This window comes from Ascaphus truei, chromosome 3, assembly GCF_040206685.1.
Source record: "Ascaphus truei isolate aAscTru1 chromosome 3, aAscTru1.hap1, whole genome shotgun sequence".
Classification (NCBI taxonomy): Eukaryota; Metazoa; Chordata; class Amphibia; order Anura; family Ascaphidae; genus Ascaphus; species Ascaphus truei.
In genome coordinates this window covers 142,379,048-142,404,435 of record NC_134485.1, presented here as the reverse complement: position 1 = coordinate 142,404,435, position 25,388 = coordinate 142,379,048, and the positions used below count along the sequence as shown (strand labels likewise).

Sequence of the window (25,388 nt, the reverse complement as noted above, 5' to 3'; positions counted from 1 at the left end):
GCCGCTAAACGGCAGGGCCAAGTAAGGGCCCGGAAGGTATAATAATTAATAAGGTGTTAAGTCTCCTAGAACTTGGGGAGAGAACTATTGTTAAGGAACAGCAGGTAACTATTTTTAAGGCCACTGTTCCTTAACTCTATATTCTACTTATATTATACCAAGGGTTGGGGCACCTTATTGGAACCCGATCGACTGGCGTTGATCGGGGATAGGTCAGATAATAAGGTGGTAAGTCTCAAAAAACTTGTAAAGAGAAGATTTTGTTAAGGAACAACAGGTGTCTATTTTATTTTTTTAAGACCACTGCTCCTTAGCTCTATATTCTACCAAGTAGTGGGCACCTTATTGGTACACGATCGACTGGCGTTGATCGGTGTAATACAGGAGAATTATGGGGAACCTACATTCTCAGTCGCCGGCGCAGGGTACGTCCCTTGAAATTATGTGTGGACTTTATGGCAATAAAATGTTTTAAAAATGGATATTTAGTGGCGCAGAGTATATTAAATAAGAAGGAAAGAATATATTAAATAAGAAGGATAGAATATATTAAATAAGAAGGAAAGTGAAACATATCATGCTCTGTTTTAAAAATAACTGCAGCATTAGTGGAACCCCCTTTTTCTAACCCCCCTTTTTCTAATCCCCTTTTCTCACCCTTTTTCACTGAAAAGGAGTTGCATGTTTGTGAGGCACATGAGTTGCATGTCTTTGAGGCACAGGAGTTGCATGTTTGTGAGGCACAGGAGTTGCATGTCTGTGAGGCACAGGAGTTGCATGTCTGTGAGGCACAGGAGTTGCATGTCTGTGAGGCACATGAGTTGCATGTCTGTGAGGCACAGGAGTTGCATGTCTGTGAGGCACAGGAGTTGCATGTCTGTGAGGCACAGGAGTTGCATGTCTGTGAGACATGGAAGTTAATTATTACCCTAGGAAGAAATGGCTTGAATTTAAGAATGTTAAAGTAGTTTTTTAGGAATGAATGCATTAATACTGCATGGAAAAAGAAGGGGACATCCTCTTTAAATGTTTTTGTTTTTATCTTAGAAAGCTCATAGAAACTAGTTTGATGGCATAATAATATACATGTCATGGAGTGAAGTGTTTGTGTGTCACTCTGATAGTTAATGTATGTATGAATGTCTTTATTCATATAGCGCCATTAGTGTACATAGCGCTTCACATTGTCACTTGTTGTACTAATCATAAAAATAACAAATAATCTCTTGTAAAAGGGTCATTTAAGTTTAAACCCTTTTGTCAAAGTGTATTAAGCTTGCTGCCATTTACAAGGCATGACAGTAGCATTTAAAATAAACCTAGGAAGTATTGTATGTTAAAGTCTGTTAGTGTAATATTTTAAAAGAGAATGAAAATTTGGCAGTTGTAAAAAGAAGTCATTTCACCCTGACTCAAATATGAATTTGTATTTTTCACTGTGGCGCATTTTTGTTCCTGGGCGTAGGAGATACTGTGTTACAATATTTAAATGAAGTTTTAAATTTAAATTGTATGTGCTGATTTAGAGGAGTCAGGACTAAAAGCAAGATATATCTATAATGCAAAGTTTTAAAAAGTAAATGTTTATTTTTTATTTAAACAAAAAGAAAGAGTCTGATCTTATGGAGTAAGGAAGCTTTATTGAGTTTTACTCTGCCCCACAAGATTAGGATTATGTTGGAGTTTTGTATAGAGGAGAATGAATGTTGATGGAAGATAAACTCAGAGAACGTGTGTATGTGTCTGTGTGGGTGTGTGTAAGAAAGATAAGGAATTATAAATATATAGTAAATAAAACAATAAGATTTATGTTTTTATAAGAGGGGTTGCAGAGATGTTTTGTTTTGTTTGTAGTTATCACGGTTTCTCTGTTCAAACTTATATTAGGAAACTAACGGTTTGTTTTCTTAAATACACTGCTCGTCTGATTTTTGAACAGCAGTTATTTAAAAGAGGGAAGGTTAAAAGCAGCCAAGCGGGCTGGCCCCCCTCCTCCAGCTTAAGCAATGTACAAAGACCACGTTCCAGACATGAAAAGTTAACTAGAAGCTGAGAGAAAAAAAAAATTGTTTAAAAGCAGCTAAGTTATAGTATGGGGAAAGAGAATGATACTGTAATGTATTTATTTTTGGGACTGAGTTTGAAGGATCAAACAGGTCTGTTTTGGGTTTTTATCTTATTTTTTGTAGAGTTCATTTTGCTCTGTATCAGAGAAATGTGAAATTATGCTTATTTATTGTGCTTTCTGTTTTTTGTATCTATTTTAGGATAAATACCTCATAGTTTATGAAATGCTTTAGATGGCATAGCTCCCATTATGTAGGAATTATTACAAGAAGGGGTTATAATCCCCACATGCAGTATCCAAATTACCTCTACGCAGAAATCAGTAAATACATTTAAATTCTATTTGTTCTAATTAGGAGATGTTTTTTAACGCTATTTGTTATAATTGTTTCATTAACAATACAATAATATTTAATATGTATTTCTGTATTTGAATAGTGTCAAAAGTATACTCAGTACTTCACAAAGCGTACAATATAAACGAGTAAGCATAAAATCAGGTATGAAATAATTTTTCCTATAAAGTTAACTGCATATGTGATATATTTTTATAACTTTTAACCATTACCTCTCCTTTCCCTCCAAAAGGTGTCTTAATTTGAACCCTGATCTATAGCCTCTCATTTTAAAGAATGCAACTGTAGGCTATCTAGAATTTATTTTTAAAGCAGTAGCTATTGTCAAATTCATGATATATATATTTAAATCTCAAGCTGCTGATGTTTTAAATACCATTATTCTTTGTCGTATGTTGTTCACATGTCATAGGATTTGCATATGAACAAAAGAGAGGATAATTTATATGATTTTCCATTACACACCTGTCTATATGCGGACTCTGCCTATTTTGTTCATTGCAACATTACCTTATGTGTGTTGTTTTGTTATTTATCCTTGAATATTTCTTGCCGATATGACTCCATTCATATTGTGTTGTGTTTTGGTGCTGTCTACTCATTGCTACACATAGCAACATGTTATTTCATGAATATTCATGTAGAGAGGGATATACACCATCTCTTTACATTTTCCAGCATAACTATTGGATAGCTTTATTTTGAGTCTGTTTGGGAACTAAATATTAATGTGATAAGCTGCTACTACGCAGTGTTTTGTGGTGAAGCTAATTAGCATTGTTAGTATATTATGGTCACTGGCCCCTCATGTTCTGATAGGGCTTTGTGTTCATATTAGCATTTTTTGTTTACCGTATACTGTCCGTTTCGTTCACATGGGGACTCTTTTATTTATGATTTATTAGTTGTCATTTTATGCATTTTGTAAGTTTTTAGCTTGTAAAAAAGTTGTATACGTTTTAGTTGTGTTATAGTTAAGTTTATGTGGATATTTCCCATTTGGTCTGTAATAAATTTGATATTAGTGGTATTAGTTATTTAACTGGTACTTTATGTATATTTTACAGTTTACAATGAGTGCAAGCTTTAGGGACTTTTAGTGACAACCTCTTGTCACTTATCAGTGTTCTCTTACGATATTTTCCTATGCACCGTTGATTTCTTTCTTTTGTAAGTTGGTGAGCAAGGTATTTTTGTGTTTATTTTATACGCGGATGCCAAGATAGTGGTGAAAAACAAAAAAATTTGTGCTGATACTAAATTATAGTGGCTAAAAGCGCTCTCCTTGTGCTTTTATTAATGAAATGTTTAAGTCTCTCCAAACTTAGGTGCAGCTTATACAGTCTACCAAGGAGAATACAAAGCAGCATCATCGCAAGAAAAAAAAAGTGCCGGCACCACCGTAAACAGCTAACAAAGATAAAGAATCATCAAGCCAGCATTTTTTTACCAACTGTTAGTGTATCTAGGCACAATAATCCTAGAACATTTAACCACCAAGGAATTAAGACTTCAGGCAAGGCCCGGTCTTAAACGAACAATTTGTTTTTCTGAACTCAATATTATCAAGGCCCGGACTTAAATGAACAATTTGTTTTTTAGGACTCAATATTATTTTTTATGCTTTAGAGTGTGTTTTAAGATGTATGCCCCGCTAGGCAAGATCAGCCTACACCATCCAGATGATGATAAGGGATGATCAGTTTTGAAATATTTGTAATGTTTATTGTTTTATGGTCACATCATTTTGCAGACAATCATACAATCTTGCACAATGCTACACAGGTTAATGGGTCACAAGGGAATATATACAATGAATCCCTGCCATACTCTAGTGGCCCCAATGACGTAAGAGAGAATTAAATTTAACCCCTTAAGTAGGGATACCTTACACTAATGCCGAATTTAAAATGATGAAATGTTAATTTGAATTTGTTTACAGGAGACTTTTCTAAACCGAATTCCACTGGTAAATGAGGTTCCTTTAGGTGGATTTTGCACTGGGAACAACAAATCAATTTATGGGTCAGGTGTCTCCACCAACTAATGAAACTTGTATGAAAATGTATTTACAGCCCTGAACTAAAAATTTACAGGGAGGATGTAGCCTTAATTTTTCAGTTTAATTAAGATAGTAAAAAGTGCTTGCACAAATTCTAGTTTATCTAGGGAGTGTATTGGATTTGTGGAAAATAGGCCTACAGAGTATTACCATGTGGTTGGACGGGGTCTTGCTATCTAGGTACAATTGTACCTGCCTTTACAATGACCCACTGGCAGGATCAGGAATAGCAGAGCCACTTCCAACGCACAGGGGTTGAAAAGTAGTCTATGGAAAGAACAATTTTGGGCTAGCTTATTTCCTAATGTAGGAGTTGAGTTGCTATATGACAGGCTCAATGTACTTACGGATGTACTGGATGATGTTCTCAATCATACAACTACATTCATTAATTTACTTAATCAAGAGCAGGTACAGATTAGATTAATGGCCCTACAGAATAGAATGGCTCTGGACTATATTTTAGCGTGTGTGCCCTAGTGAAAGAGCAATGTTATGTTATTTAGAGATCAAAGTGGTAAGATTGAGCATGAGGTAGAGAAGATCGCAGAGATACAGGAGAGATTAAGGAAAGGTGGAGATAAGAGGTGTGTTTTGTTAGGAATTACCATGTTGGTTGGTTTTCTAGAAGCGAAACTGATGAATGGATTTGTCTGTGTGCTTGCAGTTCTGATTGTTTTGTATGTCTGTGCCATGTGCAGTAAATCCATACTGCAAAGGTGTGTAACACCCTCTACCCAGGCCATGCCACTGATCACAGACTACACTACGGAAGATGCAATCTCTGAAGGAAAAGTCAGTCCTCCTCAATGGAATACAGATGAAGATGATGGCAGAAAGACCAACCTGGCTGATATGATAGCCAGCAGCTCTGTGAGTTTCCAGAACTATCAAAGCCATGCAAATTGGGGCCCTCCAGGCCAGTGCAACGCTTCTGAGTTTTATCTGAATTATCCTTAAAAGACTATGTTTTCAAGAATAAAAAGAGAGGACTGTGAAGATTGAGATAATGTGAGTGGCTATCATCACCTCCATTTTGGCCTAAACCACCATTTTCTGAGTGTTTACTATATGAATGTTTATTTGTCTCATTCGTGAATGAATGAATGAACTGTGAATGTTTGATTCTGCAGAGTATCGCTTCTGGATGTAACCCCCCTTTTTAATTCCTACAAGGCAGGCAAGAATTGAAATAGCATTCATAAGCGATTAGACATTCCTGCTGATCTGAGTTCTTTCTTATCTGACAGCTACAGCATACATACAGGGCTGGACAGAGTAACTCCCTTATGTCACAACGGTAAGAGGCCCACATTATGGTAAATTATCGATAAGAATATAGCAATGTAAAGCATATATAGGCATCAGCAAATATATTTTTGCATGTCATCATATCATCATTTATCTATAAGCCAGCCCCCTTAAGGGGTGTATTACTCATTTTGAAATGTATAAAAATGTGATCCAAGCAATATGTTTTCAGAGGCCTGCGTTCCTTGTTGGAATTCTTTTCTCTCAATTGTGCCATGGTACAGATAAACTCATGTGTTACCTTGTGAACCCTTGTCTCATTGATCTTATTTCTACGCTTTAACAGATGGCTGCCAGTCGAATAGGGACCCCAATACCTCGGGACCAGGAAACCCAGACGGAGCAGCTGCCTACATTACTCAAACGTGCACACTTGGAATAAGGTATGGCTTTATCCTTTTTAACAGAAAAAGCCGTTAGATTAAAGTTTGAGTAATCTGTAGACAGTTTGTTCTTTATGGGCAACCTACCTGAGTGACGGGACACCCTGTATCACGTGAGTTTATTAATATTATACTGATCAGGTATTGTTATTGTTGTTTTTGTATTATTGCCATAAACTCAGGTTATACCGTGTGCCGCTAAACGGCAGGGCCAAGTAAGGGCCCGGAAGGTATAATAATTAATAAGGTGTTAAGTCTCCTAGAACTTGGGGAGAGAACTATTGTTAAGGAACAGCAGGTAACTGTTTTTAAGGCCACTGTTCCTTAACTCTATATTCTACTTATATTATACCAAGGGTTGGGGCACCTTATTGGTACATGGTCAACTAACGTTGATCGGTGTAATATTGGTACATGGTCAGCTAACGTTGATCGGTGTAAGGTACATGGTCAGCTAACATTGATCGGTGTAATAGAGGAGAATTATGGGGAAACCTACATTCTCAGCAGTCGCCGGCGAAGGGTACGTCCCTTGAAATTATGTGTGGACTTTATGGCAATAAAATGTTTTAAAAATGGATATTTAGTGACGCAGAATATATTGAATAAGAAGGAAAGTGAAACATATCAGGCTCTGTTTTAAAAATAACTGCAGCATTATTGGACCCCCCTTTTTTCTAATCCCCTTTTCCTCTTCCCCCTTTTCTCACCCTTTTTCACTGAAAAGGAGTTACATGTCTGTGAGGCACAGGAGTTGCATGTCTGTGAGGCACAGGAGTTGCATGTCTGTGAGACATGGAAGTTAATTAGTAATCTAGGAAGAAATGGCTTGAATTTAAGAATGTTAAAGTAGTTTTTTAGGAATGAATGCATTAATACTGCATGGAAGAAAAAGAGGACATCCTCTTTAAATGTTTTTTGTTTGTTTTTATCTTAGAAAGCTCATAGAAACTAGTTTGATGGCATAATAATACATGTCATGGAATAAAGTGTTTGTGTGTCACTCTGATAGTTAATGTATGTATGTATGAATGTCTTTATTCATATAGCGCCATTAGTGTACATAGCGCTTCACATTGTCACTTGTTGTACTAATCATAAAAATAACAAATAATCTCTTGTAAAAGGGTCATTTAAGTTTAAACCCTTTTGTCAAAGTGTATTAAGCCTGCTGCCATTTACAAGGCATGACAGTAGCATTTAAAATAAACCTAGGAAGTATTGTATGTTAAAGTCTGTTAGTGTAATATTTTAAAAGAGAATGAAAATTTGGCAGTTGTAAAAAGAAGTAATTTCACCCTGACTCAAATATGAATTTGTATTTTTACAGTAGCACATGTTTGTTCCTGGGCGTAGGAAATACTGTGTTACAATATTTAAATGAAGTTTTCAATTTAAATTTTATGTGCTGATTTAGAGGAGTCAGGACTAAAAGCAAGATATATCTATAATGCAAAGTTTTAAAAAGTAAATGTTTATTTTTTATTTAAACAAAAAGAAAGAGTCTGATCTTATGGAGTAAGGAAGCTTTATTGAGTTTTACTCTGCCCCACAAGATTAGGATTATGTTGGAGTTTTGTATAGAGGAGAATGAATGTTGATGGAAGATAAACTCAAAGAACGTGTGTATATGTGTGTGTGGGTGTGTGTAAGAAAGATAAGAAATTAATAGTAAATAAAACAATACGATTTTTGTTTTATAGGAAGGGTTGCAGAGATGGTTTTGTTTTTGTGTAATCAAGGTTTCTCTGTTCAAACTTATATTAGGAAACTAACGGTTTGTTTTCTTAAATACACTGCTCGTCTGATTTTTGAACAGTAGTCATTTAAAAGAGGGAAGGTTAAAAGCAGCCAAGTGGGCTGGCCCCCCTCCTCCAGCTTAAGGAATGTACAAAGACCACGTTCCAGACATGAAAAGTTAACTAGAAGCTGAGAGAAAAAAAATTGTTTAAAAGCAGGTTAGTTATAGTATGGGGAAAGAGAATGATACTGTAATGTATTTATTTTTGGACTAAGTTTGCAGGATCAAACAGGTCTGTTTTGGGTTTTTTTATCTTATTTTTTGTAAAGTTCATTTTGCTCTGTATCAGAGAAATGTGAAATTATGCTTATTTATTGTGCTTTCTGTTTTTTGTATCTATTTTAGGATAAATATCTCATAGTTTATGGGCATCTCCCAACAACAGTACTGGGTGTCTTAATTTAAACCCTGATCTATAGCCTCTCATTTTAAAGAATGCAACTGTAGGCAATCTAGAATTTATTTTTTAAAGCAGTAGCTATTGTAAAATTCATGATATATATGTAACCCCAAGGTTATTTGTCACTTACTGACCCCCCTCCGCGAGTGCCGTGTGGTCGCGGGTGCCGCCGGAGGCAGCGACGGACCCGCCGGCACTTCGCGAGGGTGGGGGCCAGTGCAGGGAGCGCTCGGCATCCCTGGAGCTGCGGCGGCGCACCCGGCTAGCGGGGGCCGCCATGACAGATCGCGCGAGCGTGCGCGGGATTGCGCATGCACAGATAGGGGTAGGAAGCGAAGGCAGCCCTTAGGAGGTCGCGCATGCGCAGGAGGGACTCGGCGGCTAGGGAGAAGTCGCGCGAGGGCAGGACAGGGGAGAGAGAGGTTGCGGCGGCCATCAGGCATTCGCGCATGCGCGGGAGAAGCGCGCACGCGGCCCCAATGCTGTAGCAGCCTCCTGGGAACTACAACTCCCAGGATGCATAGGGAGACAGGCACCAGGTGCCTCCTAGCGGCCAATAGGGCTGGAGGATGCTCAGCCCGGGAATATAGATACATTTCGCGGGCTTTGCGAGAGCAGTCAGGCAGAGGAAGAGGAAGGGGAAGGAAGGGTGCAGGGAGCGAGTGGCTCCTGCACCAGGTAAGGTTTTCCAAGTCCCAGGCAGGCCCCAAATCCCTGTTAGGGCAGGGGGTAACTGAAAAGGGACGGCCCTAGATAGGGAGGTCACCCTTAGGTGTGTGAGGGTGCAGGTTTGGCAGTGCCACAGCGAGTAGTGCTGTGAGCACTGACAAATAGGCACAGGGTGTGCAGCGGATGCTGAAGGTTGTGGTTGCATGTTGTTGCTGCATGTGCTGGGAGATTGCAGAGACAGTGTACGTAGTGTGTTATTGCTGCGGGTTCCAGGTGCCGTGTATTGTTGTTGTATGTTGTCGCTGCATGTACTGAGTGCAGTGTGTGCAGCGTGTGTGATGTCTGCAGGCTGCCTGTGTGAGCAGTGTGTCTGCTGCAGGTGCTGTTAGTACTAGCGAGTTAGTAGCTAGAGGTAGGACAGGGACGAGCGAGGGGAGTGGGGCAGGTTATTAACCCCGCAGGCCCTAGGAGTTTCCCCAAGCCCCGTAGGTTGCGGTACTACAGGGACAGGCCCTAGGTTAGGGTTCCTGTCAAGATAGTACGTCGCTTAGATAAGTTAGGGAATCAGCGGCTGCTGCAGTTCCGTGGCGGAGTTCGGACCCACGTTGGGGTCCACAGAGACTGTGTTCCAGAGTGGGACCGCCCTAGCGGTCCACAAGTGCAGGAGTTCGGTTGGAGGAGTCATCGCCGACTGAGCCTTTGCGAAGACTGCTGACCCGAGCATCGGAGTGCTCGGCAGGTATCAAACTTATATGTGCACCACCGGGCCCTAGCTTAACTGTGACTGCGCAGTCACCCATTGACTCTCCGTAGGAGTATGGGACATTCTAAGGGGTTCGTTGGACACTGGGTGGGGATTCACCGGGTGTTGGGAAAGCGTCCGGCGGGACGTCACGGTTGGTGTCTCCTCGTGCGAGGGACACAGGATATAATGTTGTGTTATGTTTTATATGTGTGTTAGTAAAGTGTTAGTTATTATTCCTACTGTGTATGTGTTTATTAAGTGTCCTGCGAGGAACCACTCCCCCTTCGGTGGGAGCCATCGCAGGTGGAGGCGCTGCGCTGTGTAAGTATGTAAGTGTTACCCCAGGCTCCCAGCTAGCGGAGGCTCAGATCTCCTGGAGCCGCAGGTGTTATACAGCTACCAGTAGTCCCTTAGGTAGGTGGTTCAGAAAAAGGGCTACATATATATTTAAATCTCAAGCTGCTGATGTTTTAAATACCATCATTCTTTATGTCGTATATTGTTCACATGTCATAGGATTCGCATATGAACAAAAGAGAGGATAATTTATATGATTTTCCATTACACACCTGTCTATATGCGGACTCTGCCTATTTTGTTGATTGCAACATTACCTTATGTGTGTTGTTTTGTTATGTATACCCCTCCTCTTTACATTTTCCAGCATAACTATTGGATAGCTTTATTTTGAGCCTGTTTGGGAACTAAGAATTAATGTGATGAGCTGCTACTACGCAGTGTTTTGTGGTGAAGCTAATTAGCATTGTTAGTATATTATGGTCACTGGCCCCTCATGTTCTGATAGGGCTTTACACTCGTGTTCTTATTAGCATTTTTTTTACCGTATACTGTCCGTTTCGTTCACAAGAGGCCCACATTATGGTAAATTATCGATAAGAATATAGCGTATGCAGCATATTTATGTATCAACCAATATGTATTTTTTGTATGTCATCATATTAGCATTTATCTCTAAGCCAGCCCCCTTAAGGGGTGTATTACTCATTTTGAAATGTATAAAAATGTGATCCAAGCAATATGTTTTCAGAGGCTTGAGTTCTTTCTGAATTCTTGTCTCCCAATTGTGCCTTGGTACAGATAAACTCAAGTTGTTACATTTTTTGAACCCTTGACTCATTGATTTTATTTCTACGCTTTAACACCATAAATACATGATTTATTCTTTTACATACAGGGTTCATACCCCAGCCCCACGCGAGACCCTGGCGGGCTGGCGGGTCACCTGACAGACCTACAGGGTACCAGCAACTTGTTTCACACAGGTTCTGGAGGCCTGTTGGTGGGTCCCGCCAAGCGCCATGGCCCCCAGGTGGTCTCCTTGGGTCACCGCGGGCCACAATTGGGTCCCCACGGTAGGCCCGCGGATATCTGGGAGCCCCAGGTCAGACCCACAGGTGTCTACTGGGCCTCGGGTGGTTCTCACAGGGGTCTGGGGAACTCACGAGTGCTCACAACGGGTCTGCGGTGCCCCCACAGATGTGGGACCACCGGTTCTTCCCCGCACACTACGGGTCCGCGGTGCCCCCACAGATGTGAGGCCACCGGTTCATCCTCGCAGGTGTCACCCGTGGAACCACCAGCCTGATATCCGTGAGATACCCGAGGATACCGCAGGTGGTCTCCAAAGGTCTCACGCAGAACCACGGAACAAACCCTGAATGTAAAATAAATAAACCGGACCTATACATACCCCCCCCCCCCCCAACACCTACAGTACAATAATGTGCCAAATAACTATTATCCAGATATGGATAATAGATTATTTGCCCATTATTAAACACATAAAACATGCATAAATCAAAACATGCATTTTTAATCTTAAAATCACCACAGTGCATGTTAAAATAAATCCAGCAGCCATTGCAAATATAAAACAAACAAACTGCAGCTACACAAATGTCTATGAAATGTCACAATTGCATTGAGTGTGTACATGATGCAATTAATCTGTGCATCATATAACACTATGCAAAATATATGTAACAATAAAATACAATATTAACAATGTCCCCTAACCAGCAATGCCATCATGAAAATCAATTATAAACTAAGCAACATCAATACAATTAGCATCAATCAATTAATCCATTTCCTCAAACAATTACAATACAATACAAATCAATTATACAATTCCCTATTCAATTCCTAAAGCCAAACCATTGCCAAAACAATTCTAATTTAAGTAACCACCGTCATTCTAATCTAAGTACCATAAAGAAGCCATTACAATTAACCTTTAACTACATACAAATTACATTATTCGCAACAATGACAAAATAAAGCTGAAAAATAAACTAGCCATACATGAAAAGAACATAAACATTAGCAAACCAATCAATTATTATCCCTGTATGTCTATCCATATAGATAGATATACATAAAATACAGGGGCAATAATACAGTATTAAATACAAAGCATTTCCATACAAAAATCACATAGAATACACCTATTCAGTGTCCGTGAATGTATGTATATACATATATACATTAACGGGCATTAAATGGGACTGAAAAAATAAAAGACATGAATGAAAAATCATAAAAACCTGTAAAAGTAAAAATAATAAACTTTTCTTTTGTTTACTCACCATTAGATGCCCACTCACCGAAATCCAAGCGACACGGAAGCACAGGAACCAATCCACAGGTAAGCCATAAAATAAAAAACCATAACAAATCCAAATATGTGTTAGGGGGCGGGGGGGATGCGTGTTGTTTATTGGGGGCAATTGTCCCCAATAAACATGCTAATGTGCCTTAACCCCTTCATTGCCTTAGCGGCTATCCGCTAAGGTAATGAAGCAGCATTTATGTATTTTTATTAATAGTGTGCAGGAGCAGGGGGTCCCCTGAGCTGAACCGCATTGATTTCTGCCTCAGAGACCCCCTGCTTCCCGAGTTACAGGCCCCGGTTTGGGGCATCGGTGCCAGTGCGGACGCCATCTTTATAGAGCTCACGTCACATCTTGGACGCTATAAAGATGGCGCCGGCACTAGCACCCGATGCCCAATACCGGGGCTTGTAACTCGGGAAGCAGGGGGTCTCTGAGGCAGAAATCAATGCGGTTCAGCTCAGGGGACCCCCTGCTCTCGCACAATATTATTAAAAATACATTAATGCTGCTTCATTACCATAGCGGATAGCCGCTACGGTAATGAATTATTATTTATTGTTATGTGTGTTTTAATACTAGTGTAGATGTGCAGGGGGTCTCCTGAGCTGAACCGCATTGGTTTCAGGTCCGAGGACCCCCTACTTCAGGAAATATAGGCCCCTTTATGGGGTGCCGGTATCCCCTGCAGAATGTAAATAACCCGGTCACGTGACGCGGGAGCTTTAAACTGCAGGTGATACCGGCACCCCATAACGGGGCCTGTAACTCCTGAAGTAGGGGGTCCTCGGACCTGAAACCAATGCGGTTCAGCTCGGGAGACCCCCTGCTCATGTACACTATTATTAAAATGTTTTATTTAGTGTACGATCGCCTGTAAAGTCCTGCATGGAGATAGCAAATCTCCATGCAAATGTTAAATGCGGCTTTTTTTTCTATCAGCTAGCGAACAGAAAGTTTCAGAACGCTAGCAGGGGAAAAAAGCAACACGTATGCTGTGGCTGTTCTGAGCTATTTTGAGCAGGTACGTTAAAAAATGGCCTTAAGGCCTTAGTGCATCACGTCCCCGGCTTCACTTTTTAACGAACCTGCTTTTTGGCCAAATCAAAACGCAAAGCCATTGAGCATAGTGCATAGCCCCCACAGTCCTGATATAAATGTAGTATTCAGCACAGTCCTACATGCATGATAGAGAATCACAGAACATGTATAAAGCAGCAGCTCAAAAAGGTATAATTACGTGTCCCAAGAGGGGGAGAAACCAGGGGATCCTGCCTACAGCACCCACTCCTACGCGTTTCGGCTAGATGCCTTCAACTGGGAGTGGTGGGGTAGGCAGAATAATGTGCACTATTTAAAAGGATATAATTCACGCCAAAACCGCAAAAAAACGTAAGTACCAGGTGAAAATTAGAGCCAGAACCATACCTCAGAGGCTTCCATGGATGCAGGGAACTCGCGAACCTTACTGCGCATGCGCAACATGACGTCACTGTGACGGTAACTTTGTGACAGGCTATAATAATACACCAAAAATATACCTGGGTTGAATTGAACACAGCTGAGATATAATAAAATATAATTTATTCCTTGAAAAAGGTGAACACACGAGATTATACAAATAACTGACAAAATATAGACACTTACTTAAGATGGAATGATGAAACAGTCATAATTCTGGACTGGCAGTTCATACAGCAATCTTGAAACTTCACAAAGACACGAAGCACAACAACATAGAGTATAGGCTGAGCCTTATTTTTATACCATCTCAACCCCATCTCTTAAAACCTAGGCGCCGAGCTGGCTATCAAAATCTATTTGAAGTAGATTTTTCTTCCCTGCAGGTATGAACTGGGACACTTGCAAAACACTCAATTTCTTTGTTCCTGGCCCTAGTGTAAACAATCAGGGCAGTTAACTTTTGATCACAGGGCTTATGCTAAATCATCCGGCTGCCCTTCCTGACCTATTAGCATAGCAGATGGAGTCTGCATTTTCAGAGCAGATCCAAAATACCATATACACTTTAATATCTTCACATATTAATAAGTTCCGTTCTGTTGGGCTCAGTGGGTCGAAATTTGCCAGTTTTTAATGCCTACAGTGACTCTACATATTGGCCAAATTTCAACTCTCTGCGACCTCCAGAACCGGAGATACAGAAATGCACTTTAAAACATTTTTAAAATACAGGATTCGTCCCTTTAAAAATTAATCTCTGCTTTTCACTCTTTCCCCATTGAAATCAACGGGGTCCGCCGCCATAGCGTTGAATGGCGGGCTCTGTCGTTGCCGTCAATGGGGTTTCCCGTCATAGACTTTCAATGGAGAAACCGCCGCCATTGAAGTCTATAGAAAAAACCGCTGGTTGGTCGGAGAGGGCTGGGAAGGGTCATGCATTAAAGCCGAAACCTTGGCTACATGCCACCCAAATCCCATCCCTCTGGTCCTTCCAGAACCGGAGATATGGACTTACCGTTTTCATAATTTCACACTTAGCCGTTTTCACGCCACGCGGCTTTTCCCCATTGGAATCAATGGCCGGCACCGCCAAAGACAATGCATGGCGCACGCCGCCATTAGATTCAATGGGATCTCCGCTCCGCCATTGAAGTCAATGGCGTGACGCTCCTTCTCCGCTCGACCCCTTACGGGGGTCTCTCATTCCTGGACCCAGTGTGGGTCGTGTGGGGGGGTTCCTAGGGGCTAGGGGCAAAAAGAATTTTATTCCAAGGGGCCCTAGAACCAAAGATTCCCACACCTACTGTCTTTGAACTTGACCGAAGTGATTAAACTTTTTTCAAAGACATTGTATCCGCTTTTGCGGTCTGCGGTTTGGATGGCTGCCAACCTGTTCCTCGAGGCCGGCATTGAGGAATCTCCATTGAAGTCAATGAGCCCATTGACTTACAATGGGAAACCGCCGCTACTCCTCTCGGACGCCACCTGCTGGTCGTCGCTGGAAAACAGGTCCAAAACCGCTACTTCTGCCATTAGAATGCATGGAGTCTCATTGGCGACCTATGGAAGGCTGCAAAATGGAGCCTGAAAAGGCGGGAAAGGGAACAAAGGGCTATAATCACTAAATTAACATTAACCCCTTCCCTCCCACATCAACCCTAGTGTATGTGTGAGTGCAAACACCAGGATGAGACAATACATTTATACAGGGGAATAAACAGTTGGATACTGAAGCAAGGTAAAAAAACACATTACTGGACCCCAGTCCAGTTAACCCCTTGCTTCCCAGGTGAGAGTAGGGGGTAGCCAAATGGGGTGTAACCCCTTTAATCCCGGGCCAAATCCCCTCTCTCATGACAGTCACCGGCTCTGTGCGTTCCATGCTGAAACGCATGACCTTAGAGATCTGTGCGCATGCGCATGTGATAGATTGCAAGTCCCAAACTGACGGGGAGGATTACATTACAAGTCCTCCCAACACAAAGAGCTGCGCATGCGCAGTGCTAATATATCCTCTAATGTGCGTTCCAAATTGAAAAGCACAGCCATGATGTCTCCTGCATTTGTGCATAGCGCAGCTCTTAGTCTCCAAATTTAAAGGCACAGTACCTATTCATCCCCTGCACATACCTAGGCACTCAAAGGCTCCAATAAATATATGTGAAGCATATTATACAGCTTAACAAAGCTTCTAATGTGAAAAAAAGGTAATTATACCTTTTTGAGCTGCTGCTTTATACATGTTCTGTGATTCTCTATCATGCATGTAGGACTGTGCTGAATACTACATTTACAAAGAAAATGGAAGCAGGCACATGGTCTTCTGAAGATGCAATTTAATGTGCCACCAAAGGGTCCAACATTTCTGCAAAAATTGCCTTTATCAAGGAGAGGGCTACAGGATACACATAAATCACCGCTATACATACACTGATAGGTATTCACCCCTCCACGATTACTTCTGCCATGCTCATGGATGTCAACGCCCACATCGTGACGTCAGGACGCCAGTGTGACGTGGTGTGATGACGTTATGCGCCACCAGGGGGGGGGGGGCACGGGTGCCTGTGAAGAAAACACCCCATAGCGTAAAATTGTACATTTATTAAAGGAAAGGAAGGGGAGGGAAAGAATATCACTCACAAGGGTAGTAAACATATATGCAGTTGTGATCGTATATTGTCTCCACGTGTGGTCTGCGACCCAATTTTCACTCAATAGTGCCAAGGGGGCGGCGGTGTCCGGAAGGCCTATGGTTACTGCTGCAAGTCTTTCAACCGGTCCGTGCAGTACCTCAGCAGGATCTCCTGATGTTGCCAGCCACGAATTATGCTCCACGCGTATTCCGGCTTGAACACACGCTGCGTGATGACGTAATGCAACCTTTCAGAAAGTCGCCCGTGTGCGACGAAACACGTCAGGACTACGTCATCACGTAAGGACATGATTCACTGTCAGTTTTTCACATTTGTATGGCCAATCCCTTCGCCAGCTGCATGCTCCTTACATGGAGAAGCACGGCGATTATATATTTCTTTTGCAGTAACGCCTTATCCTCTTGTTTGTTTGAGTTCTTGTTGCTGACCCCGCACCGTAACCCCGACCTCACTGCTTTCCGCCTGCCCTGACCTCCGCTTGCCTTCTCAACTTTGCACCTCTGCCATCAGCCCTGACCTCTGCTGCCAGCCCTGACTTCCCTGGCTGTGGCACCACAACCCCAAGATCGATTGGGCGACCAATCAAGTGACTGCCTAGGGACAACATTGCCATAGATCTTGTCTTCCGGTGTGTCGCACCATCTCTGAGGCTCGGCTACCTACTGAGACTCCAACATCATGCCCTCCAGTTTGTTGCAGTCACGCTTGTGCTCCTACACACAAGCCGAGGGATGGGAAGGGACCCAATAGAGAGGTGGGGAAGTTGCCGTGCAGCTGGGGATTGGCGCACATAGTCACGTGAGCGCGTCGCGCGCAGGAGAATGCGCGACGCGTCCGAGGTGCGGAGCCAAGCTCAGAGACACGACTAGCCCAGCTGCATGTGCGCGCATGCTCTGGCAGCAGAGCGGGGATGCGTCCGTTCTCGGGCACTAACGCGGGGTTGTGTTTGCCACAAGTGAGGAGCAGGGGGAGGTAGAGTCCAGAGCACAAGGTTACAATAGAATTGCTTCTTGGAGGACGTCCAGCCTCCTAAAAGGCATAGTGCCACTGTCACTGTCTGTGTGTGTGTGTGTGTGTGTGTGTGTGTGTGTGTGTGTGTGTGTGTGTGTGTGTGTGTGTGTGTGTGTGTGTGTGTGTGTGTGTGTGTGTCTCTGTGTGTGTATGTCACTGTCTGTGTCATGGTCAGTGTTTGTGTGTCACTGTCTGTGTGTGGCAGCAGCCGCCTGATGTGATTAAGGACCTGAGTATCACCAGGGCGGCGCGGGTAAGCAGCGCTCCGGGGGGGAGAGGGTATAAGAGGAGTGGGGGATGGGGGGGGAGGGGGTATAAGAGGCTTGGGGGATAGAAGAACGAGTCTGCGGTGGGAGAGACACCTCACTACCGCCTCTCCTCCTCCTCCCACACCGGGCAGCAGTTGTGGAGGGTACCTGCTCCGATTCCCACCCTGCTCCGCCCCCCCCCGTGCACTTACACAGCCCTCCTCCCCACACCGGGTAGCAGTTGCGGAGGAGGGCACCTGCTCCGATCCCCCCCCCCCCCGATCAGATTTCCCTCCCCCTGTGTGTGTCTGAGAGAGAGAGGGAGAGAGAGAGAGAGAGAGAGAGAGAGTGTGTGTGTGTGTGTGTGTGTGTGTGTGTGTGTGTGTGTGTGTGTGTCTGAGAGAGTGTGGGTATGTCTGAGAGAATGTGTGTGTCTGAGAGAGTGTGTATGTGTGTGTCTGAGAGTGTGTGTGTGTGTGTGTGTGTGTGTGTGTGTGTGTGTGTGTGTGTGTGTGTGTGTGTGTGTGTGTGTGTGTGTGTGTCAGAGAGAGAGTGTGTGTGTGTGTGTCAGAGAGCATGAGTGTGGAAAAGAAGGGAGCCCCACGCCCCCTGGTACTCTTTGATATAGCGCGCCAAGTCGTGCGAAACGCATAAGAGTGGTTCTATGTTGCTTTTGTGCCATTAAAGTTTTTGCAGTTATCTGAGTGGTCCCGGTCTGTTATCTTCACCACTGGGCAGTTGCACCACCTTACCTTCTACTGTATCCTGTGTCAGAGTGTGTGTGTCTGAGAGAGAGAGAGAGTGTGAGTCTGAGAGAGAGAGTGTGTGTCTGAGAGAGAGAGAGAGAGTGTGTGTCTGAGAGAGAGAGTGTATCTGAGAGAGAGTGTGTGTGTGTCTGAGAGAGAGAGTGTGTGTCTGAGAGAGAGAGTGTGTGTCTGAGAGAGAGAGTGTGTGTCTGAAAGAGAGAGAGTGTGTGTCTGAGAGAGAGAGTGTGTCTGAGAGAGAGTGTGTGTCTGAGAGAGAGTGTGTGTCTGAGAGAGTGTGTGTCTGAGAGAGAGAGAGAGTGTGTGTCTGAGAGAGAGAGTGTGTGTGTCTGAGAGAGTGTGCCTGACAGAGTGTGTCTGAGAGAGTGTGTCTGAGAGAGTGTGTGTCTGAGAGAGTGTGTGTGTCAGAGAGAGGGAGAGTGTGTGTCTGAGAGAGAGAGAGAGTGTGTCTGAGAGAGAGTGTGTGTCTGTGAGAAAGTGTGTGTCAGAGAGAGAGTGTGTGTGTGTCAGAGAGAGAGAGTGTGTGTGTCTGAGAGAGTGTGGGTCTGAGAGTCTTGAGAGTGGGTCTGAGAGTCTGAGTGAGAGTGGGTCTGACAGTCAGAGTGACAATGGGTCTGAGAGTCTGAGTGAGTGGGTCTGAGAGTGAGAGAGTGGGTCTGAGAGTGAGAGAGTGGGTCTGAGAGTGAGAGAGAGTGGGTCTGAGAGTGGGTCTGAGAGGGTCTGAGTCTGTGAGTGAGTCTGAGAGAGAGTCTGAGAGAGAGAGTGGGTCTGAGAGAGAGTGGGTCTGAGAGCCTGAGAGAGAGAGTGGGTCTGAGAGCCTGAGAGAGAGAGTGGGTCTGAGAGTCTGAGAGAGAGAGTGGGTCTGAGAGAGAGTGGGTCTGAGAGCCTGAGAGAGAGAGTGGGTCTGAGAGTCTGAGAGAGAGAGTTGGTCTGAGAGTCTGATTTCCCTACCCCCTGCCCGATTTCTGTGTGTGTGTGCGTGCGTGTGTGCGTGTGCGCACAGACACCAACCCACAGTCAGTCATAGTCACCCACCACCCAAGAGTCAGTCAGTCACCCAAAGAGAAGCAGTTCCAGCCATCACATTAGTGGTGAGTTCATTAAATGTTTGACCAAATATAGCAGGCTAATTTTTAAGTTTATCATTTTGGATGGCCCTTGAATGATTTTATAAATATCAAAATGGCCCTTGGCAGAAAAAAGGTTCCCCACCCCTGCCATAGCAGATAGCCGCAAAGGTAAGGAATGATTGTTTATTGATATGGGTGTTTTATTCATACTGTAGATGTGCAGAGGGTCTCCGGAGCTGAACCGGTTTGGTTTTAGGTCCGGGGACCCCCTGCTTCCCGAGATACCGGCACCTTTAGGGGGTGCCGGTATCCCTCTGCTTTGTTTACATGCCGCGGTCATGTGATCGGGACCTTTAAATGCAGAGGGATACCGGCACCTCATAAAGGGGCCTGTATCTGGGGAAGCAGGGGGTCCCCGGACCTGAAACCAACGCGGTTCAGCTCCGGAGACCCCCTGCACATCTACACTATGAATAAAAATGTATTTTAAATAATTTTTAATGTGCCGATGTTTGCGCAGAGAGAGCAGCGGTTCTCTCTCTGCTGCAAACACATCTCGCCCCCGCCGGCCTATAGTATCATTAATGTGAATACAGTATACAGTACTGTATGTGTACAGTACTGTATGTTAGGGGTTATAGGGGTTGTTGTTATACAGTATATATATATATATATATATATATATATATATATATATATATATATATATATATCATACACAGAAAGGTGAATACCGCGTCACTTCCAAAAAATAATGCAATGTCAAATGAACCTACCTAAATCAGAAAAATATACCTGAGATAGTTGTAACAAAAATAAAGTATAAGCTGTAGGTGGTGCTAGAGGAAAAGTTTAAATATGAAAACACAAGAAAAAGGAACCTCTGAATTAGCTCTCAGACAAATAATTGCAAAAATAAAAAGGGTACTTTAATTAAATCCAAAAAATAACAGACATACAAACAACTGACCGGTGAGCCTGCCTGACTATAAATAATTAGTGTCCAGCCTGCAAATTTGTAAAACCAACTTCCACCTTTAAGGATAGTAAGGGCAATAATGAGTTTAGCATTAAACAATTTCTGAATTGTAAATCAAAGGGAGTTATCTACTGCCTAATGTGTCCCTGCAACAAAACATACGTTGGTATGACAACAAGGGAAGTACGCTTTAGAATAATGGAGCATAGTAGAAATATTAAAAATGCTAAGAGGGACTTAGAATCATTCAAGAAAATTACAATGGTAGCCAAACACTTTTTGCAGGAACATGAAGCTAACAATTCACTTCTCTCTGCATTTGCCATAGAGCGTGTCACCCTGGGGATACGCGGGGGGGACTTTGAGAGAACACTCTTACAACACGAATGCAGGTGGATTGTTACATTAGGATCAATGATCCCAAGCGGTCTTAATGACTACTTGGGTTTTTCTATGTTCCTATGATATGATTTGATTTTTCCATCATCAACTGTTTCTGTTTTACTGCATGCTAAAATACTATCTTGTTTTCCAACCACAGGTGATACTGCAGAGTCTTTTTGGAAACAACGAAGTAACAGTTTATATCTGAATTTTTTATGTATTTTATTTTTATGGGGGTTTCTGGTTTACGGGAATTAGGTTTTGATTGTTTCTTATTAGTAATTTATTAACAGTTCTGACAGTTTTCCCCATATACCGTCCTCTTTTTAGTTAAATATGCAGATATTTCTGTTCAATTATTTATAGCTTTAGTGTTTCCCAACTGCAGTGTTAATGATTTTTTCTAATTAGGATGTGAGATGTTTTGGAAGATTTGCTTTAATCTTTGTCTCTTCTCTTTTACTATCATAGATCAGCATATATTCTATACTTTTGCTGGTTATACTCTGTACCTGTTTGGAATGCCTCACTACTGTCTCGATATGGCACCACTCTCCTTCAATGTATAAATATCAACCCACAAAAAATACCAAACGGTTACAGTGGATATTTTTCAGGATGAAATTCCCCATACATATGCACCTAAATCTGCCTAATATGGTGGCTACTACGTCAGGATCTCATGGACCCACGAAGCAATAAAGGATGCTGCTTCTATTACTAACAACAGGGTCTTTTGATTGCTGTGAATCACTGTATGAGATGTCTGAGCATCTAAAAATCTACTGCCCATGCGCAAGGATCTGTCTTTGTCAACTCTGACCGATTACGATCAGAATCCTTTTGAGGGCAATTTACCCTCTCAAAGATGGCTGCCGCAACACACAATATCCACTGCGCATATGCGAGAAGCCATGGATAATTCTCAAGCGCTCGTTCCGAGATTGTGACGTCACTATGGGCAAAATAGAGAAACAACCCACAACCAAGATGGCGGGCGCAATAGTCACTCTGCTAATGCGCATGTGCGATGCCTTATACAGAAGTCTCGCGGGATTAAACACAGCTGCTGATCGTAGTGATATTACCTGACAGCACCAATCATCAAGGCAATTAACTGCATCTGCAAAAAATGGTATTTTGGCGCGAATTTCGAGATTATCTGCCACCTATTTAAATGCTCCTGTCACATAGCCTTAGCACCACTCGTGAGGAAGCCTTTGTGGGCGAAACGCGTTAGTGGGCTAATTTTAACTTTTGCTGCTGCTGACCCTGCCTGCCTTTGTTCTATTTTGAACTATCATCAATGTCCTATATCTTTGGACTTTATCAGTGGACTGTGCTGTGCTGATTGATGTTTGCAGTGCCTCAATTTCAAGGAGCTGAGTATTTCTGATTATCCATCCCTCCCTTTGTTTCCCCATTTGCTTTCATTTATGTATTTGGGTCACTAAATGAAGTACTCTACATGTATTCCTTGCACTAATACTATTTGAACTGCATTAGGCTCATTTTTGTGTTTTTGACACTTTAACTGCTATCAATACAAGCACTCATGTTTTTTCTGTGTATATTTTCTTAGTTTAGCATTTTTTGACCTATTGTATGATGTCTTTCAACCAATAACATATCTGGTGACCGGCCGGTCTGTATTATTTCATTGCGGGAAATAATCTTTTCCCTTAGTGAGTAAGGTTTTTCTTAGGGCATCATTTTTTATTTCTTTGGGTCTATTATATTGTTTTTTTCTGTAATATTTTTCTTTAAAAAAAAAAATTTTTGTCCACTAATTATTTATAGTCAGGCAGGCTCACCGGTCAGTTGTTTGTATGTCTGTTATTTTTTGGATTTAATTAAAGTACCCTTTTTATTTTTGCAATTATTTGTCTGAGTGCTAATTCAGAGGTTCCTTTTTCTTTTGTGTTTTCATATATATATATATATATATATATATATATATATATATATATATATATATATATATATATACTGTATGTATATATATACTGCATTACAATTCATGAATTTATGCCATCTGGCGGACACGAGAAGCATTGCAGCCTAGTAAATCCTGAACCATTATCAATTAACACATCAACCGCGCGTCAGCCGGGCATGACCCCTGGCTGGGACCGCGGCATGCTCCGGGTGAACAGCGTGGCATTCCAGGAACATGCCAGGGACAAACCGGTGATTTGTTAGAATAAAGTGTGCCGCAGCTGTACATTATATAGTGTATATACTGTATTATATATATATATATATATATAAAATATAACATAATAAATAATATATTATATAGTATAATATTATATAGTATAATATAATATTATATATATATATATATATATATATATATACGCTCTTACGACGCTTTGCAACGTTGTTTATGTGTATGTGTGTGTATATATACACGCATACACATAAACAACGTTGCAAAGCGTCATAAGAGCGTTGGATAAGCCGTTTTGGCGTTGTAAAAATGAACATAGGTATGCATTGCATAGCGTTGGATAAGCCATTCGTTGTAAAACGAAGCGTTGTAAAACGAGGACTGCATGTACAAGACATATAAGCTGTCAAAATATGAAGATTGATGTTAAATAAATCCTGTGAGTGAACTTAATAAAGTGTGGTTAAAAAAGTATGGTAATTACCTCCTCTAACCTAATATACGTGACAATGATAAAAGCCTTAAAAAGTGAAGACTGACATAGGAAATCTACACAATATCATCTAGTGAGTGAGCATGATAAAGTATGATTAATAGATACATTTATGTGAGATAAAAACATGTGTAGCCCTAAATATGGGGACTAACATTAAATGCATAGTAATCTAGTGTGTGACTTTAATAAAGGTATGGTGACCAATAGAATACATATAATAACAAATTTTTATACAACATAATTGTCCAGAAAAGGGATATATGTATGTCATAATTAGAAACAAAACTTGAAGAAGTCACTGCTGATACGCCTAGTGACTCTTGAATAGAAACAGTGCTATAATTTAAAAGATCTACCCTCAACTTATATAAATTCCATGGGTCTAGGAAGAAGAGAGGGGGGGAGAGAGATACAGATATTAAAATGGTTGTAGAAATGCAGTAAATTCGTAAAATCGGCTGTGTGGTGCCGGATACAACCAAAGTAATGACACAGTGTGAGTGACATGCATAAGTTCAAAATAAATGGTTGTCTAAAAACAGTGAATGCACACAATTGGATATGTGGTGCCGGACATAGTATGAATGACATGCATGAGTCCAATGGTGAATAACCACCCTGGCGTACAAGTTAGTGTTACCCCAAAATTAAATAAAAGACATGTGGGGTGGGATGGGAGACCTACTGGAAATTACAAGAATGCCCCAAGGTCTATATCTATATTCATCCCCCTGGGTGTCAGCGTCTTCAGTTTGTAAATCCAGTAGGTTTCCCATTGACAGAGTTTTTTTAATCTGTCCCCACCTCTCCAGTGAGTATCCACCTTTTCGATTCCTTTGTAACTAAGGCCTTCAGGATTTCCTGCATGGAATAAGCTGAAGTGTCTTGAAACGCTATGTGTAATAACCTGTTTGCGTATATTGCACATGTGTTCCAGCACGTGGACCCTCAGAGGTCTCGAGGTGCGGCCCACGTACTGGAGACCACATGGGCATGAAAGCAGATATATAATGAATTCGGTGCGACAATTCAAGGTTTGTTTTATTTGTAATTTCTCCTGAGTGACATTGGAAATGAATTCTGTTTTCTCTCCTTTAGATACCTGCTTGCAAGCTTTTCAACCAAAGCATCCGAAAAAGCCCATTGGAGGAGGTAACCAATTCTGACTTTTCACCACTTCCTCCTTCCTAAAAAGACTTGGGGCCAATTTGGATTTAATACAGGGTGCTTTCCTGAAGATAACTCTAAGCACTGGGGGAACATTGTCTCACATAAGTACATTAGAGACATGAAGTATGTGCATTCGGCTCAGTGGTGATCATATAAACTATTCCCATTGCTCACACTGTTTATTTCTGGAGCACTTATGTCCACTTTGCTTTTAGTATCCATTACACAGGTAGACCCCTGTAAACAGCACAGGCTATACCTATCTTCCTTCTGCTGTGGTAAGTCCTGTTAAGATCAGGCACCAGTAATCATCCTGGGTTTTCCCCCTTAATAGCCCTATCCTGAATGATAGACGCAGGCCTGGACTCTGCTGCAGGCGTGAGCACGAGGGGAGGTCCTGTTGACATCACGAGGGGCGGGGCTAGCTCTATATTTAGCAGCCAACTCCGGGTAGTAGTTGTTCTTTTTCGTTCGAGATTAGTCAGAGTCTGGAGTTGTCGGTTAGTTATGCCGGGAGTATGCAGTGCCGCTAACAGGCCATGAGT

At 42.1% G+C, this 25,388-nt stretch overlaps 1 protein-coding gene and 1 long non-coding RNA gene across 2 annotated transcripts in view; one reads left to right on the top strand and one right to left on the bottom strand.

Moving 5' to 3' along the window:
* LOC142489214 (multidrug and toxin extrusion protein 2-like) overlaps positions 1-25,388 on the bottom strand; it is a 185,548-nt gene that overhangs the window by 85,464 nt on the left and 74,696 nt on the right. The window lies entirely within an intron of this gene.
* On the top strand, positions 8,465-22,750 carry LOC142490975 (uncharacterized). The gene is made up of 4 exons (XR_012800193.1): positions 8,465-9,788; positions 12,410-12,462; positions 16,613-16,826; positions 21,476-22,750. It is a non-coding gene; the product is annotated as an uncharacterized LOC142490975 (long non-coding RNA).